Here is a 19,095-nt window from a genome sequence, read left to right as displayed (position 1 = left end):
ACCCAGCAGTGAGTTAATGCATGGAATGTACATGTGGTTGTAACTATCCTGTACATACTGAGGTATGTACAGGATAGTTACACCCACATGTACACATTACCCACATTACATATGCTGTATAGAATACAGTCATTTTTTATTCAAATGATTTTCCATTATAGTTATTGGGTTAAGGGGGAGGGGGGGTTTAAAACGTGTGTTTCGAGTTCTTCTTTTCACAGGCCTGGGCCCCTAAAGCTGATCATCGAAAGAGTGAACGGCTCATATCGGCCAATATCCTCAGCCAACCAATATAACGGCAAGTCAAGTCTACATGTAACCTCCAACATTTTAGTTTATTTAGTCCAAACATTTTATTAAACATTTTAAACATTTTAAACATTTTATTAAACTTATTACCTCTAATCAAATTGGACACAATCAGTAATTGGTGTTTTGAGCCTATTTGCTATGGAGCTAGAGCCTGAGGCCCTTAATCTCAATCTCAAAATCCTCAAGTATTTCAAAGGGCATTTTTATTCAACTGCCTCATTATCAGAATGACGTTGTTTTTACTAACTTTGCATGTTGCAACATTAAGGATTTTATCTAGATTAAATTTGATCCTTTACAAGGCTCATAATTACGTATACTGTATAGAATACACTCATTTTTCATTCAAAGGGGCAGAGGAGCAGCACAGAGGAGCCATCAGTGTAGCAGCAGATCTAGAACAAGCCAGCCAGTGATGAGAGGGTGGGACAGGGCGCACAAGTCTTCTAGCTTCACACGTTAAAGCAAGGCAGTGGTTCGTATATTGGGTAGAGGTATCTCTGTAACACTCTGTCATTTAGCTTTACTGACAGCTAACTCGTATGCATTTAAAATTTGTATGAATGTTGCTAAATGTACCTTTTTTCAAATAATATAAAATTAGAACAATAATAATGGATGCTAACATTGTTCAGATTTCTAAAAACTGGCAGTGTCATATATTAGAAAAGAACACAACAGTAATCCCGATTTTGGTTGTCAAACGATCATATAAAGAAATAATTGGGGCTTAATGTTTACCATAAAAATAAATGAAAGATAAGAAAACACAAATTGATTTTTTACTTCTATACTAAATTCAGATCAAATTTAGTATAGACATAATACTGGAGTCAACTCACAAAAAAAAAGTCTATATTCATGCTATATTCAAGTCAAAGATTAACTCAGATAACAAATAAGCTATAGATACCAAGACAATTAGTGTAACTGCGTGTCGTCTTTTTTTTTAAAGCTACATAAAAGAGAGAAAAGTAAATTATGAGAAATCCCTTAAAAGTGTGAATCTAAATCCAGCAATGATAAAAGACAAATTAATTTCGTTTTGTCAACAAAGGAAGCAACTTTGTCCTTGAAAAACCAAAGATACAGTTAAGACAATCAATTTCTGTGTATACATTTATGTTACACTATGGCCTGTTATGGGGGGGGCCTTACTCAGTCTCTCCCTAGAATTCACAGCTCCATGTTACTGGCACAAAAGGCCTTGAATAGGAAACTTCCAGGTGCACCCAACAAGATGGACACTATCGCAGGATAGCAGCTTCAGAACTAGTCTCCAGATGGAGCAAGACGTTCTGTTTTCCCAGGGAGTGCGGTAACAAGTCTCTTTACTAGAAGTCATTGTAATTCTGTACAGGCTTCAAGTTGCTGTGTTGGGTTGGGAGGGGAACTGTGTATTTGTGACTCTTGCAGATTAAGTTATATTGGCCGCCGTTCCAAATTCTACATTCAAGTCTACACCTATGGTTCATAAAGGAGGACTCCTTCACGTTCAGGTCTGTGGTATTTAAAAGCTTCTTCTGGAAAAAGGTTTCCACTTTGAATTGTAATCAGTCAAACAGTTGTCCCTCTGAAGGCAGTTGTAATTAGGATTACTGTAATTCCAGTGATTGTCTTGTAGTGTTGTACTGCTTGTATTTGGGGAAGGTTATTGTGGGGAGACGCTTTTTGCTTTGCATTTTTCAGTGTGCTGTGTCCTTTGTGCTTTCCAATACCCAAGATCACCAGGAACTCCTAACTCATTGTTTCTACAAGTTCCCTTCGCATCAAGCATCAGGTAAGGTAACTAAATGTATTCACATCTCTAGTCCATCAGGGGAAGATCTGATGGACCTTCATTAATTCTGACATTATCTGCAGTAAAGCTTATGGGCAAGGATATCAATGGTAAGTTCTATGATTACCTTGCGGGGCATAGGGGGTGTTTCATGTCTACCTCTGGTTTGATCTTGCAGAACAGTCCGGAGGAAGAATGCAGTCTACCTGAGACAACACAGGAATCATCTCAACCAACATGCAGTTTGAACAATGGATTGAGATGATCAGCCCTCAACTGTGCAGGTGGTAGGTTGCTCATATTAAGTTCTTGAAATCGCGCAACAGCCTTCCTCAGTAGCTGAGCTTTAATCTGAATCCTTGCTGGCCTTCGCAGAAGCCCTGCTCTGTTTGTGTGTGTGCCTCTTTTCTTTTCCCTTCGGTTTCTCAGGTTTAACTGCCCAAATTGTCTTTGCATGTCATCTGGGATGGCCTAACCTGTGTTGGAACATTGAGAATCCAGTCACATTAAGGTCAAGAGCTGCATGCTTGTCTCGCTAACTTTGCATCACTTCAGTCTCATGGGTGGTAAGTTAAGTTATTTCGGTTCCCTTGATTTTTCTTTAACACGCCATGGCTTAAATGTGTTACTCAACATGTTGCATGCACATCAGCTCTGCATAACATTTTATTTGTAATGCACAACATAATGTTCATGTAGTCGTTGTCAAACATTGCAGTAGTGTTCAGTCAAGGGTTTTTCTTGAGGGGGGACAGGCAACACTTTTCTCTCTTTTCAGATTTCTTGTTCAGCTTAACTTACGACTGAGCCAGGCGACTTGACCCTCTGCAGGGAGTCATGGGATGTCTTGGTACAGCCAGCCTCTAGGGTCTTTATTTCTTTGATGAATTGTGCATCGCGGAGGGCCGATAGCTGTGGTAAAAGGTTCCACGCCATTGGAGGTAAACAAAAAACTGCACTGATCATTTGTCTCATTGGAATTTCAGTGTGGCGTTCATGTGGGAGGGGGATGGGAGATTTACATTGTCTTATCTTTTTTCCATTACAGCGTTAAACTTGGAAAGAAATCCATACCAGAACGCCTGACCCGTGAATCCTGCCGAATTGCAAACGGGAAAACAATATTATCAGGGATGCTGGTATCGTGGCTTTGCTAATATGGATAAGAAGATATCTTTGAATTAGTCATTCGCCAATTCAGTGTCGTTTTTGGGGAATGCTGGGGATTGGGGAAACCAGTTGTCTCTTTCTTCTAGTTTCAGCCTCCTGACCGAGAGAAATCCCCATGTGGTGACAGAATAATATATCAGCCAGGTGCTGAGTGATTTTCTTTTCTTGGGGCAACGAAGTCTTGGTATGTACTGTGGTCGCTGTCTTGGGACAAAGTCTTGGTACCAGTCTTCAAGTTGCTGTGTTGGGTTGGGAGGGGACTGTGTATTTGTGACTCATGCAGATTAAGTTATATGGGCCGCCATTAAAAGCTTCTTCTGGAAAAGGTTTCCACTTTGAATTGTATTTATTCAAACAGTTGTCCCTCTGAAGGCAGTTGTAATTAGGATTACTGTAATTCCAGTGATTGTCTTGTAGTGTTGTACTGCTTGTATTTGGGGAAGGTTATAGTTGGGCTGAGGCGTTTTCCTTTGCATTTTTCAGTGTGCTGTGTCCTGTGCGCTTTCCAATACCCAAGATCACCAGGAACTCCTAATTAATTGTTTGTACAAGTTCCCTTCGCATCCCGCATCAGGTAAGGTCAGTAAATGTATTCACATTTCTAGTCCATCAGGGGAAGATCTGATGGACCTTCATTGATTCTGACAATGTCTGCAGTAAAGCTTATGGGCAAGGATAACAATGGTAAGTTCTTACGATTACCTTGTGGGGCATAGTTTTTTTTTCTTATCTACCTCTGGTTTGATCTTGCAGAACAGTCCGGAGGAAGAATGCGGTCTACCTGAGACAACATAGGAATCATCTCAACCAACATGCAGTTTGAACAATGGGATTCAGTTTGCTTTTTGATCAATGGATAGAAATGATTAGCCCTCAGCTGCTAGCCCTTGTGCAACTGTGCAGGTGGTAGGTTGCTCATATTAAGTTCTTGAAATCGCGCAACAGCCTTCCTCAGTAGCTGAGCTTTAATCTGAATCCTTGCTGGCCTTCGCAGAAGCCCTGCTCTGTTTGTGTGTGTGCTTCTTTTCTTTTCCCTTCGGTTTCTCAGGTTTAACTGCCCAAATTGTCTTTGCATGTCATCTGGGATGGCCTAACCTGTGTTGGAACATTGAGAATCCAGTCACATTAAGGTCAAGAGCTGCAAGCTTGTCTCGCTAACTTTGCATCACTTCAGTCTCATGGGTGGTAAGTTAAGTTATTTCAGTTCCCTTGATTTTTCTTGAACACGCCATAGCTTAAATGTGTTACTCAACATGTTGCATGCACATCAGCTCTGCATAACATTTTATTTGTAATGTACAACATAATGTTCATGTAGTCGTTGTCAAACACTGCAGTAGTGTTCAGTCGAGGGTTTTTCTTAAGGATTTCTTTTCAGATTTCTTGTTCAGCTTAACTTGCGACTGAGCCAGGCGACTTGATCCTCTGCAGGGAGTCATGGGATGTCTTGATACAGCCAGCCTCTAGGGTCTTTATTTCTTTGATGAATTGTGCATCGCGGAGGGCTGATAGCTGTGCTAAAAGGTGCTACACCATTGGAGGTAAACAAAAAATTGCACTGATCATTTGTCTCATTGGAATTTCAGTGTGGGGTTCATGTGGGAGAGGGTGGGGAGATTTACATTGTCTTATCTTTTTTCCCTTACAGCGTTAAACTTGGAAAGAAATCCATACCAGAACGCCTGACCCGTGAATCCTGCCGAATTGCAAACGGGAAAACAATATTATCAGGGATGCTGGTATCGTGGCTTTGCTAATATGGATAAGAAGATATCTTTGAATTAGTCATTCGCCAATTCAGTGTCGTTGTGGGAATGCTGGGGATTGGGGAAACCAGTTGTCTCTTTCTTCTAGTTTCAGCCTCCTGACCAAGAGAAATCCCCTTGTGGTGACAGAATAATATATCAGCCAGGTGCTGAGTGGTTTTCTTTTCTTGGGGGAACAAAGTCTTGGTATGTACTGTGGTCGCTGTCTTGGAACAAAGTCTTGGTACCAGGCTTCAAGTTGCTGTGTTGGGTTGGGAGGGGACTGTGTATTCTTGACTCTTGCAGATTAAGTTATATGGGCCGCCATTGCAAAATCTACATTCAAGTCTACACCTACGGTTCACAAATGAGGAATCCTTCACGTTCAGGTCTGTTGTATTTAAAAGCTTCTTCTGGAAAAAGGTTTCCACTTTGAATTGTATTTATTCAAACAGTTGTCCCTCAGTTGTAATTTGGATAACAGTAATTCCAGTGACTGTCCTGTAGTGTTGTACTGCTTGTATTTGGGAAAAGGGAATTGTGGGGAGAGGCTTTTCCTTTGCATTTTTCAGTGTGCTGTGTCCTGTGCGCTTTCCAATACCCAAGATCGCCAGGAACTCTTAACTCATTGTATCCCTGCACTTCTCTTCACAGAAATAAGAGTGCGAGACTGGCTCAAGAACGAGTGAAGTCCTCTAACCTGGAGCAGGTAGTAAGGTGATGGTTTAACTTTTCATAATGAACTTCTGCAATGTTGTAGTTGAAAAATCTCATCTAGGAACTGGCTTTATGTTAACCTCAAATAATTAGTAACAATAATGCTTTACTAGCATTTCTCTTTGGCCACAGGGCCTCCTGACTGAGATAAATCCCAATGTGATGATAGAATAATATAGCAGCCAGGTGCTGAGTGGTTTTCTTTTACTGGGGGAACAAAGTCTTGGTTTTGTTCCTCCAGGTTTTGCTTTTGCCCTTATCACAGCAAAAACAAAAAAGCAAAAGACCCCATTGGTGGCACTCCTGACTTTGTCAGGACAGGGTTCAATTCCCTGCGGTGTCTTGCTTTTGAGAATGCTGTGCAATGGGGTGCAAACAAAATTATGTTTTAGAGAAGAAACCAATTTATATGGGGGCCGATTCAGATCCAGGATTTTTCTTTTCACATTCTTTAACATTGAGAGAATATTCCCCGGAAAAACTTCATCGATCTTGATGAGTTCAGGGAACTGATATCTATGAGTGTGTGAAATTTGTTGCAGTTTGATTAAATTCAAACGGATTGTCTGGCCTTTTTCTGCCATTGACAGTTGGGCCATTAGTGACTGAAAAGGTTCAGGCAGAAGAAAAAATGTTTATCTAAACATACATCTCTCAAACTGAATTTAATTATGATCTAATCAAAGTTCAGAAATAAATATAATAATAATTCCCCATTCTGATCATTTCTTTCCTGAGCTGTGCCTCGTTGCACTTTTACTTTAATTCCACAGATTAAACAAACATGTTAATTCATTAATACACAGATTTTGTCGGCTTTAGACGGAGCCTCACTGTTTACCCTGTTGTTGTGTCGAGGTTTGCTAACAACGACTGAGAAGCTAATAAAACCCATTTACTAGCATCACTAAAAGCAATTTAATACCACATGAGATCTTGTTTACAAACTCCAAACAACACACTGTGGTCAGGGTATGTTTGTCCAGGAACAGTGAGTTCCTGATGTCCTTGTGGATTTTGTTGCATTTGAACAGAACCAGGTTCATCTTCTCATATAACTCTCAGCGAGATCACAAATAAACATATTTTCATAAAACTTTGAACTATTTACAGATTAGAATTAGTAGGCACGATATTCTGCAGAAACAACATAAATATTTACATTTTATGATGAAGAAAACAATAGTGGTTGTCATAGGCCTTATGTAGCCTTATGTATCCATTTGTGTGAGTGTGTGTGTGTTTGTTCGTGTGCATGCATGCGTTGGGTTACATTTGACCAGAAGCCCTTTAAAAGCAGCCCTGTGATGCTGCTGCTGTTTGACATAGTTAGGGAAATTCCATCTTATTAGACCTAATTATCATTCTTCAATCTGTTTCTACTTAAATGAGATCCAGACCAGTGATGCCGGTAACGCGTTATTCTAATCTGACCACTTTTTTCAGTAATGAGTAATCTAACGCGTTACTATTTCCAAACCAGTAATCAGATTAAAGTTAGTTGTCCAAGTCACTGTGCGTTACCTTTTTGTCATTAATAGTAAAATATATATTTGATTTCTTCTTGCGTCTCTGGGAGTGAAGTCATGTAACCCAGTGATTTTCAACCAGTAAGAGATCGTCAGGTGTGCCGTGGGAAATATCTAATATCTAGTGTTGCACCGTATCGGCCGAACATCAGTGTGCGGGCCGCCTCGCAGTTTTTTTTCGGGGGGGAGAGGTCCTCGTCCGTGGGGCCTCACGGCGTCGCTGGTGCGGGAGCTTTCTTTCTCATGGGCCGCGGGGTGGTGTCCGTCGGCGGTGCGGAGGCGGGGACCGGTTGGAGGGGACCGGGTACGGCGGTTGACGGCGGCGACTCTAGACGCGTGTCGGGCCCTTCTCGCGGATTACCTCAGCTACGGCGCCCGCTGGGGGAACCCTCCGTTCGCGCGGGGGGCCCCCTCCGGCGGTTTCTAATAAAGTGAGTATTGGCAAAACCGGGTGTCATTTTTATGTTGAGGCGGCGGGGGTGTTGTCGGCAGCTGCTGAATGTAACTAATAAAGTAACTTGTAATCTAACTTAGTTACTTTTAAAATGAAGTAATCTGTAAAGTAACTAAGTTACTTTTAAAATAAAGTAATCTGTAAAGTAAGTAAGTTACTTTTTCAAAGTAACTGTGGCAACACTGGTAAGCACGCAAACTCTTTTGTGGCTTCTGCTTTGTATGTGCGCAGGCTAAAGCAGTTTTTCATGATGTCATGCGTGTGGTAAGCACACGGGCGCAGCGGTGTCCAAATGTGTGGCGTGACCGATAACTCAGAGTTTACGGTTAAATTGTGACTGTCACAAGTTAACCTGGGCGTGTTCCCTGAAACAATAACTCATGGTAAGATGTGCACAGGCTTCACGGTCAGACAGAGGTGACTCAAATAACCACTCTGATCTGGGTGTAGTGGGCAGTGTCATTGTCACTATGTTTGTTTTCATGTGGACATAAAGGCAGCGCATTGATTCCCGTGGTGGGATTTCTTTCACTTTTATATTTAGTCTGAAGATGATCCTGACACAAATGGCACATTATTTTTAATGATGTTTTTTCTGAAGCGTCCACAATTGCCTGTATCACTACACCACATTGTTTGTAAAAATAAAAAAATATATAAATAGTTTTATTATTATTATTTATCACTATTATAATTTTTTTTTATTTTTTATTTGACCTTTATTTAACCAGGAAAGTCCCATTGAGATTAAAAACCTCTTTTCCGAGGGAGTCCTGGCCAAGAGGCAGCAACAAATAACATATGTACACTCACAATATTACACTCACAACATATAGACAGAAATTAAAATGATAAAAAACAGTTACAAGTAAATTAAAATTCATAAAAAACATCTACAAGTAAAAGAAGTGGTCTGAAATGCTCTCATCGTAGATTTAAAAGCGTTCAAAGAAATCATTTCGGTTAATTTAAAATCTTTTTGCAGCCAGTTCCATGTGGTGGGAGCAGAGTGGACGAATGCCCTTTTTCCTGATTCAGTGCGGGCAAATGGAACTAACAGAAGCATCTGATTGTTTGAGCGCAGACTGTAAGAAGCAACACTTTTCTGTGTGATTAAATTACAAATATATGATGGCAGTAGCCCAAGCATGGCCTTATAAATAAAAGTACACCAATGTCCCAGCCTCCTGGTGGACAAAGAGGGCCAACCCACTCGAGAATACAATCCACAGTGATGGGTCAGGGCTCTACAGTTAGTAATAAACCTCAGAGAAGCATGGTAAACAGCATCAATCTTACTTAGACATTTAGCTGAGGCATTCATATAAATCAAATCTCCATAATCTAAACTGGATAAAAACGTTGCAGTGACAAGCCGCTTTTTCACCTCAAAAGAGAAACAAAATTTGTGCCTGAAGAAGAAGCCCAATTTAAGTTTAAATTTCTTCACAAGATTGTCAATGTGGGGTTTGAAGGAAAGGGAATCATCAATCAAGACACCAAGATATTTATAGATATGAACCACCTCTATGACATTTCCCTCAAGAGTGGACACTGTGGGGACAGTTTGAGGTACTTTCTTAGAGTTTAAAAACAACATTTGTTTAGTTTTTTCAATGTTGAGGACTAATTTTAGTTGCAGGAGTGTGTGCTGGACTACATCAAAAGCTTTCTGCAGAGATTCAACAGCTCTAGCAGGAGTTGATCCAAAACAGTAAATAATTGTGTCATCTGCATAAAAATGCATGTTAGCATCTGACATGTTTTTTCCCAAATCATTAATGTACATAATGAACAAGAGGGGTCCTAATATTGAACCCTGTGGCACGCCCTTGTGGACACTCACAAATTCAGAACACAGACCATCATATTTAATACACTGAGTCCTGTCACTCAAATAATCTGTGAACCAGGAAACTACATGATTTGACAAACCCAAGCAAAAAAGCCTATGCTTTAAAACAGCATGGTCCACAGTGTCAAAAGTCTTTGACAGATCAATAAAAAGTGAAGCACAGTGCTGCTTCTTATCAAGAGCAACTAATATATCATTGATCACTTTTGTAGCTGCAGTGATGGTACTGTGTTTTTTCCTGAAGCCTGATTGCAGTTTTGAGAGAAGATCATTAAATGTTAGAAACTCTTTTAACTGATCACACACAAGAGATTCAAGAATTTTTGACAAGGCACACAGATTTGATATTGGCCTGTAGTTGGTTAAAGCTGCTGGATCACCTCCTTTTGATAAGGGGGTAACAAAAGCTGACTTCCAAACAGATGGAATTTCTTTGTTTTCAATTGAGAGATTAAAAAGGATTGTAAGAGGCTGTGCTACAAAATCAGCTGCTGTTTTTAAAAAGTAGGGCTCTATTGAATCAGGTCCAGGGGATTTTCTGCTAGCCAATGTTTTGAGGGCTTGATGCACTTGCTGCACAGTAAAAGGTAAGAAATTAAAGGGTTCTCCTGAAAACCTTGGAGCTTCTGTGCAGGGAAACACAGGGGCAGCTCCCGTAGAATCAAACAAAGAACCAGATAATACAAAATGATTGTTAAAACAATTTAGAACCTCAGTTCTATCATAGACTGGGACCGAGTCTTTTAGAAGAAATATCGGAAGAGCCGGAGGACTTTTACTTACAGATATAGATTTAATTACTTTCCAAAATTTCTGTGGATTATTAAGGTTCTCAGTTGTGACAGATAAATAATATTCAGATTTAGCCTTTTTAATAAGAGTAGTGCATTTGTTCCTTAGTTGCCTGAAAATAGACCAGTCAGAGGCAAAATCACTTTTTCTGGCTTTGGCCCATACCACATTACGTCGATGGATGGTATCTGACAATTCTGGGGAAAACCACGGATTATCTCGTCCCTTAACCCTGAATTTCCCGATGGGGGCATGTTTATTTACAATTAACACAAAGTGTTCCTTAAAGAATGTCCAAGCTAACTCCACGTCCGGCAAAAGACCTATGTGTCCCCAATTTACCAAAGACAAATCATGATGAAAAGCCTGTTCATTAAACATTTTTAAATTCCTCTTGAAAATAATGCGTGGTTTACGTTTGGGGATCTTTGTGTCCCTGCAAGTAGCAACAACACAATGATCACTCAAATCATTGCAGAAAACTCCCAAGGATAAGAATTTATGATTCGCCAGAGTTGTCATAGTTACACAGGGAACTTTATTTACTCCTTCGACTGACACAGCTCCAGCAAAGCACGCAGCAATCTGACAGAAGAAAGGAAATACACAACACGTTGTTCGACAATGGAGACGTTAAGTTAGTTTTCCAGATTTGCCTCGACACACATGTGTCATGTTGACAACACACTCGACACACTTCGGACAGATCATCTGTTGATTTCACGCAGATAAACAACACTTGCATTACAGAAACTACGAAAAACAAACACACCCGTTATCTGATGAGCGTTTGCGTTGTTTTTATTCTCCGATGAATGAACCTGATCATCGAGAACATCTTTTAAAATCCCGCTGACTTTAACCAGCAGCAACAGGAGGACACGTGCAGCTCTACACGTCCATTAGAAGCACGTTCACCAACTTTACTCATAAAAACACCGCTCGAGCTTCTACCTTGTTGACGTGAGGGATGTTTTAATGTGCCACTTGTTTGGTGTGTGCACATTGTAATGATCACCAGCGTCAAACAAAAGCACTTTGAGTGGAGCTGGTCACGCGTGCGTATTCTTCATAACTCCCTGTGTCTCCTATGAAGAGGAGCATCAGATTGTGAAGCCTGGTTTTAAGTATGCATGCGTTTATTCTGTGTTCGGACTATCACCAGATGACATGGGCGTTACCTCGAAGCACATCTGGTGTTATACAGCTGACAAAGCAAAGAACAAGACATTTATCTGACGCGTGATGCAGATCTCAGCGGCTCGGTGGCGTAATGAGATCGTCATCAGGTGAGAAGCTAATAGTGCTTCAGCTTGTTGTTTCGAATCCCGTCAAGATTTTTGTAGCTGTAATATTATGTTTTTTTTAAACCATTTTATTTATATTGCTGTCTCAATGTGATGCTGACACGGACACATTAACTCGGGATGTTTCTTTTTAATATTTTTATTTCAGCGAGACCTTCAGTAGATCACCGCACTTCACATAGAAGACATTTTCCCTTGTGCCTCCTGCTTGTGTTTTGTTATGTCATGTGTTCCCCCCTGTTTATTTATGTTGTCATGTGCTTGTTGTGTTTATGTTGTCAGGCCATGTGTGTTCTGTTATTGTCCGGAGACTCCGCCCTCTGCTGCTTCCCACTCTTTTTCTCCCTCACCTGTTCCGATCATCACCCTGATTGTTTGCCTGATTAGTTCACCTGTGTCTTGTCTTTGTTCCCCCTTCTATTTAAGCCCAGTCTTCCTGTTGTCCCCTGTCGGATTGTATCGTTGGTTTGTGAGAAGCAATGTAAAGATTCTGTTGTTTTTTAGCCCTGTTTTACTTGGCATGGTATTAGACTCTGATTTGTGATCCTCTGTGTTTTTCCAAGTGATGGCGAGATGAAGCTTCATGAAGCTTTGAAGCTTTCCATTCAATAGGTTCGCTCATGGGCCGAGGCTTCATTTATGGGGAATATTAAAGCTTGCTCTACTGCTCTATCAAGTGGACATTAAATGTAAATGTCAATGTAATTGTAATGACACCATGGCTCTGGTGTCTGAAGCTTTGAATTGTATAAATGACTGATGTTTGTGATGCCAATAAATACATTATGAACTTATGAATATGGTGTCTGTCTTTATGAAACAATGGCCAAAAGGGAAATAGGAAAGAAATTTGTGAGAGGGTTGTGATGTGAATGTGCTTGTGTTACTTGGTTTGTGATTGTGCTTGTGTGTGGGGACAAAATGTAACACGTACAATAGGGATAACAGTTTATCCATTTTTATTTAAAAACAACAGCTTCTCAACAGTGCTTGGCTTCAGGCGTTTTTTTTTTTTAGAAATCATTTCACCTGCGTTTTTTTGCCAATACTCCAGGGGATTCTCCATTCTTCCAATATTTGGTCCAGCCAGGTAATGACAGCGTCATCGGAGCAGTTAAATTCTTGTGACATGGCCGGCAACATCTACACAGTAGACGACTTTACAAAATAGAAAAATAACATAGTATGTAACATAACATATCACATAACATCGTAACATATAAAATAGTCAAGTGAAGCAGCAGTTTACAGGGTGAAGAAGTGGGGAATATTAAATAAAATGAATATATGTGAAGTAAGTGTATTTGTATGAGTGGGGGAGCAGAATGCACATGGTGACTGTTCAGAGGGTAGAAAAATAACATACTATGTAACATAACATATAACATAACATCGTTATAACCTAATGGCCTGGGGGAAGAAGCTGTTTGTGAGTCTGGTAGTCCGTGCTCGGATGCTCCGGTAACGTCTGCCAGACAGCAGCAGTGTGAGAAGTCCACAGCCTGTGTGGCTCTGGTCCTTGATGATCTTCAGTGCTCTTCTCAGGCATCTTGTGCTGTAGATGCCTTGCACGGAAGGGAGATGGCAGCCGATGATACCAGGTCAGGTCATCTGTGATGAACACACCGAGGAGCTCACCACCTGGGGTCTGCTCGTCAGGAAGTCCAAGATCCAGTTACACAGGGGGGTTTTAAGACCCAGGCTCCTGAGCTTGGGGACGAGCTTGGCAGGCACAATTGTGTTGAATGCGGAGCTGTAGTCCACGAACATGATCCTCACATATGTGTTGGCCTTCTTCAGGTGGGAGAGGGTGGTGTGTGTTGTCGGGGCGATGGCATCGTCCGTGGATCGGTTTGGGCGGTGAGCAGATGTGGCTTTTGACCAGCCGCTCGAAGCACTTCATGATGGTGGAGGTCAGTGCTACAGGGCGGTAGTCGTTTAAGCAGGTGATGGATGATTTCTTAGATATGGGGATGATGGTGGCCTGCTTGAAGCAGGAGGGGACTGTCGAGAGATTTAGGGAGAGGTTGAATATGGAGGTGAAGACCTCCGTTAGCTGGTAATAGAGCAGTAATGCTGGTTATGATTTATGACTTTTAATCATAATACTTAATTAGGTGGATTTTATGCTCGCCACAATAGAGCCACCTCCTCGTGTCATAACTAAACTGCAAATTATATTATTTCTATGGTCAGAATCTTGGTCATGTCATTTATTTGTATCAATATATACATTTATTTAGTCAATAAAGTAACATTTTAGTTTTGAGAGCTCAAGATGATGTCTCTAAACTTATTTTGAGACTGACCAGTGATCCAAAACTCAAAGACGAATTATTTAGAAAATAAACAGACATTAAGAGGAGATCAGGAATTCTTCACTTTTCAATATTCTAACGAAATGCTTGATTGATAATTTAATCAACAAGCTTTTGCTTCTGGATTTTCTAAATGATTATTTTGTCTCCCAAACCAGCAGTTCAGAGCAAGCTGGAAAGAAAACAAAAGATCACAGACAATTCATCTACACATGTAAAAGATAAGACTGGCAAATTAAAAAATATTAATATCTGACATGGGAAAAATTGTATTTCACATTAGTGAGTCATGAAATTGGATTTTATTCTGAAAGCATCATCAGTCAGAAACTTCAACAGTGGTCAAAATCAGTTTTGGATTTTCCTTCTTTTGGCCACTAGGGGGTAGGCATGTTCCATCATAATCTGGTAATTTTGTGAAAAGGAGTTTCCAACAGAACCCTCTATTCCTCTCTTTTCTTTTTCTGTTCAGTGCTTTTTGAACATGAGAAAACTTTCACAGGTGGGTGTTGGATTACAGAAACTGTATTTTAGAAATGTTTAACACTTTACTCTCTCCTTTTGGTCATTTGACCTATCTATCAGATTCTAAATCTTAGAATAAGATATATTAAAAAATAAAGTTTCCTTCACAGTGTTTTTCTTCTATACATTGGAATTATTCTGTCTAACTTCAGTACATTTGACCTCCAGTCGCTGCAGCAGTCACATGTATTGATCTGGACCTCAGATATATCTTATCTCCACAGAGCTGCAGCTGTGATCAGTCCCTTCAAACAAACACACTTTAAACAGCCTGATTGGCCTCTGCTCAATAAAACCCTGTGTGTGAAACCTGTGGAGCAAGTGGACTTTCCCTTTCAAACACGAGTCTGAATTTTGATGGGTTGACAGGGACAATTTATATAATTTACGAGACTTAGCCTGGAATAACTGAAATATCACCTGTTTAAATAAAGCAGAGACAAAATGCAGACATTAATGTAAATCATCTCTGAAATGCCAAAAGAGACAAGTGGTGATCCGACAGAGGGATAGAGAATTGAAAAATAAGATGACAACTGCAACAAGCATGTAAACTAGATTCAAACTGGCAAAATAAGATGAAAGCACAGCTTCTATGAGAGAGCCACTGCTTTCCCCCTCACTGTAGAGACTGAATCAAAGCAGCCTTAGACAAATCCTCCTTCTGTCTGTAGGCCCAAGTGCTTTGTGTTCTATTAAAGCCCATGGAAATCTACACTCTGTACGTTGTTTGATGTTGCCAACTTGTCATCTCTGTATCTCCGCAGACTTCACACATGGGCTGTTTTCTATATATAAAACTCTGTCCGAGTTGTTTCCTCTTTACCTGTGTACATACATGTATATGTAAGGGGGGGGGGGTGTACCACCACTCGAGGGCTGGTGATAAGATAACTGGAAAGTTTTCACATTACAACGTGATCATATTTCACGTTATGATGATCCGTAACACGTTAATTATGCTCAGAAGATTGCATGTGTGTTGTGTATGTTTTGTATGACCGCTGTATCAACCCAGTCTCATCAGAAAATGTTCAATGGCAACGTTGGTCCACTTGGACCGACGTTACCATCTCACAATCTGGCCTCTCAGATTGTGAGATGGTAACATTTAGTCTTCCCATTGTTTTGCATTGGCGTGTTCTCACGTCACGTGACTCTCAAGCTCCCGTCTGCGGAGAGGAAAGCATGGCGGAGATTCCTTGTTTTTTCAGATAAAAATATAATTTTGTAACTTAGTTTGGGCATAAAAATACATTCTGACACCATTTCTAGCGAGAAATGTGGTCTTTGCTTCCACAGTCTTCAGCCAGTTCGTGCTTATGATAAATATTTTAATAGTTATCACGCATGTTTTTATCGTTGCTATGATGGTTGCCATGGCACCACGGGCGCAGCTTGGTGTTTAAATCACAGTCCCTGCGTGGTGTCCTTCAGTGATCGTGAATGTTATTCATGTTATATAATAGTAATATTTGAGGCTAGATTACATCTCTAATGAGAAGGATCATGCGAGTCTGTTTATACCGAGGCCGGCCCGAGTGCGCGACCGGCCCGAGCGGCGCGAGCCGAGCGGACCGAGTGCGCGAGCGGACATGACGTGTGGCTGTCGTAAAAACCCTATTTGTAAACAACCAGCCCTTTAACTCGGGGCTGCGTCATAAACACGGCGCGCTTGGAAGACCACGATGTCATCTTCCTTCTGTCAGGTAAGTAGTTTATTGTTTTTAAAGATCGTTACGATCTAGGTTTACAGTCCGAGTGCGGAGAGAGTCCGTCAATCCACACTATGGACGCTGTTCATCAGCTAATACGCCATTGTTAGCCACATGCTTCAGGCCACGGTAGCCTGTGCTACCTGGGAGGTGAATACATGGTTGTTGAAAGCAGTTCAAGACGCTTAGCTCATCATTGAGGGACGCTACAATATAAATATAAACATGAATTTGATTTATGAATGCTTTAGATTAATAAGGAGTGTATTTGTCTACCATTACTCCACAATATCAGGTCAATTTGGTTTAATGTATAGTATGCACTATGACAATAATGTTTCCATGTTATGGAGTTGCGATTCATTTTATAAAACAATTGCTATGTTCTGTTTTTTAATCAAGGAGGATCCAAGTGAAGCTACAGGAGTTTCATTAACGTCAACAACTTGGACCAAACAGTTTGTTTTGCTTGATGAAGAGCAGGAAGGGCAGCCTGGAGAGAAAGAGAAGCCGGGTTGAGCCCACTACCATCATCCACGTACCACGAGGAAGATGAGGGAGAGAAATGATCCTACCATTAAAGAGGTACTTTTAAGTTACATACCAGAAAAAACATTTTATATAATTTGCCAAATATACATTTTTATTAAATCCCCAAAGTACACTTGCTGAAATACAAGTTAATATCACACTGAAAGAATTTTGATCAATCATGCTTCCCTGCTGTGATTGTTTAACTAGGAAAACAACTTTTTCCACAGGAAGGCAAGTAAATTTAAGGAATACATGTGCAAAGTTTTCCTCTGTTATGTATAATGATGACCCCCATCAAACATAATGTTAGCAATATTTACACCTTTTAATTTATACTGTTTATTTCTGTCTACATGTGTGAATTTGCCTTCATTAGTTTCAGAAAAGAGCGATGATGTATCGGTCAGTGGGCGGCAGCACGAGACTCCGCAAACTAGTCTGTAAGCAAAGCAGACGAAGGCATCGAGGTTGCGGCCTGCCATCATTGTTATTTTGCTTAAGGGACTGAATATGTTTCATGTAGAAATATTAGCATTTCCCTTATATCTACCAAAACTGCTTGTTTCACAGACTGCAGTTTTGTTTTGATCCGATGTGGTGTGCAAATACAACCGTATCTGCAATGGGTTGTGGGGCATTAACATTTGTAACTCTAATTTTGTTTTGACAGACTGTGAAAAGAACGTTGAGAACATCACCACTCTACAGGAAGACACAGTCCAGTAATGGGCGTCAGAAGTTCAGTAGTGAACGACAGGTACTGTGGAAAAATATGTGTCATTGTTGTACAATGTCCTTTGACTCTGTTTAAACAAGGTCAACACAAAAAGGTTTGATTGTAAACTGATATCGGTATGAATTCATGTTATTCTCCTCGTCAAAAGAAACAAACAATCCAAATTACCTGCAGAAAGCCCTTGATGGACGCTTCAGCTGCATCGTCAGACTGGTGAGACAGCAAGATGCCAACTTTAATGCCAATTTATTTGTGTAACATTCTGTGACCAAATGTATAGATAACTTTTTGTAGATTGTAAAAATAGATAACCCATTTATTACAAAAAAACTACACTAGAATTATCGCACTGCGTTGTATGACTCCGCTAACCAGAGCAGTGTCCGTCTACATATTTCTACATATTTTCTCTCATATAAATGACACTGTATCTCTTGACAACTGAAACCATAAGATGAGGTCAGTGTGGCCTTGACCTTTTTACTTTAAGACAAATACAAAGTTAGACAATCCGAAAACATGCAGTAATGCCCCCTGCGACTCGCTATTGCAGAGGCATTAAAACCGTAGTGTAGTAGATTGGATTTTATTGGTGTTACATTGGACATCTTGTATGGGTACACCAAAAAATATATTTGGTTTCACATTCTAGATGGCAATAAGCAGAGTCATCAACTCAGGAAAAATATTTCTGTAGAAAAGAAAGCCTTGTATGTGTGTATGTATACATACACACAAACGCACAATTGAGAGGTTTTTGTCTTTTATCATATATTCTCAGGCAGTACTGATGCATTTACTGAGAGGGGACGTGAGGGCCTACTCTGCGTGCTCAGAGTTCAAGCCCAGCAGGCTGCAGCGGGCCTGACATATTCTGGAACAGCAGCACAGTCTTTGGATGACTCCTCTGAAGATGAAAACATGGCGAGGTACTTCTCCACTGATGAAGAACTGTGAGGGCTGTGATTAGCTACACTCTCTTGCTACAAGGCTACTCATGCTACTCCCTGGCAGCCTTAGGAAGGCATTAGCTTGCTGTGTGGTAGCTGTTAGCTTCAGCATTTTTAGTTTTTAGTGGCCTGTCTGACGTTTATGTTAAAAAAAAATCAGAGGGAACCATCTTCATAATTTAACACTATGGTTTGTTTGTGTCCTTCAGTTCTTCTCAAGAGAAGCAGTACAGGTGTGCCTCAGCTCCACGGTCCCTCCTGCAGCCTCCGCTCCTGATGCTAACCTCATGTCTCCATCCGACCAAGCAGCAGACCTGGATTGACAGACCTTTCTCCAGAGCTGCCCCCTCCCTCTGAAACCCCCCTCTCCAAAACACTATTTGTGTAGTTTTTAAAGTATTTTTTGCATGAGAATTGTTGATCATAACATTTCCAGCAGATGCCTTAATATAATGTTTGTGCACAATAAATGACATTGATCATAACATAATGGTATTTCCTTGCACTTCTACACCATGATATTGTCAGATAAGATGCTGATTACATTAAAGCAGTGAATGCTCTGCTTTAAGCAACATAAACACACAATGATTCAATGGATCTGAAGTAGAATGGGCACATTACATTCTGTAGAGAATGCCTCAGTTATGGAAGTC

The 19,095-nt window shown here is 40.5% G+C and overlaps 1 long non-coding RNA gene across 1 annotated transcript; it reads left to right on the top strand.

The window, feature by feature from the left end:
* Window positions 1-16,119: 16,119 nt before the first annotated feature.
* On the top strand, window positions 16,120-18,796 carry LOC128443842 (uncharacterized). Its single transcript, XR_008339066.1, has 6 exons — window positions 16,120-16,213; window positions 16,622-16,804; window positions 17,424-17,510; window positions 17,638-17,702; window positions 18,271-18,418; window positions 18,649-18,796. It is a non-coding gene; the product is annotated as an uncharacterized LOC128443842 (long non-coding RNA).
* Window positions 18,797-19,095: the final 299 nt, after the last annotated feature.

The sequence above is a fragment of the Pleuronectes platessa genome, chromosome 7 (genome assembly GCF_947347685.1).
Source record: "Pleuronectes platessa chromosome 7, fPlePla1.1, whole genome shotgun sequence".
Taxonomy (NCBI): domain Eukaryota; kingdom Metazoa; phylum Chordata; class Actinopteri; order Pleuronectiformes; family Pleuronectidae; genus Pleuronectes; species Pleuronectes platessa.
The sequence above is the reverse complement of the archived record's forward strand: the minus strand, read 5'-3'. Positions and strand labels throughout refer to the sequence as shown.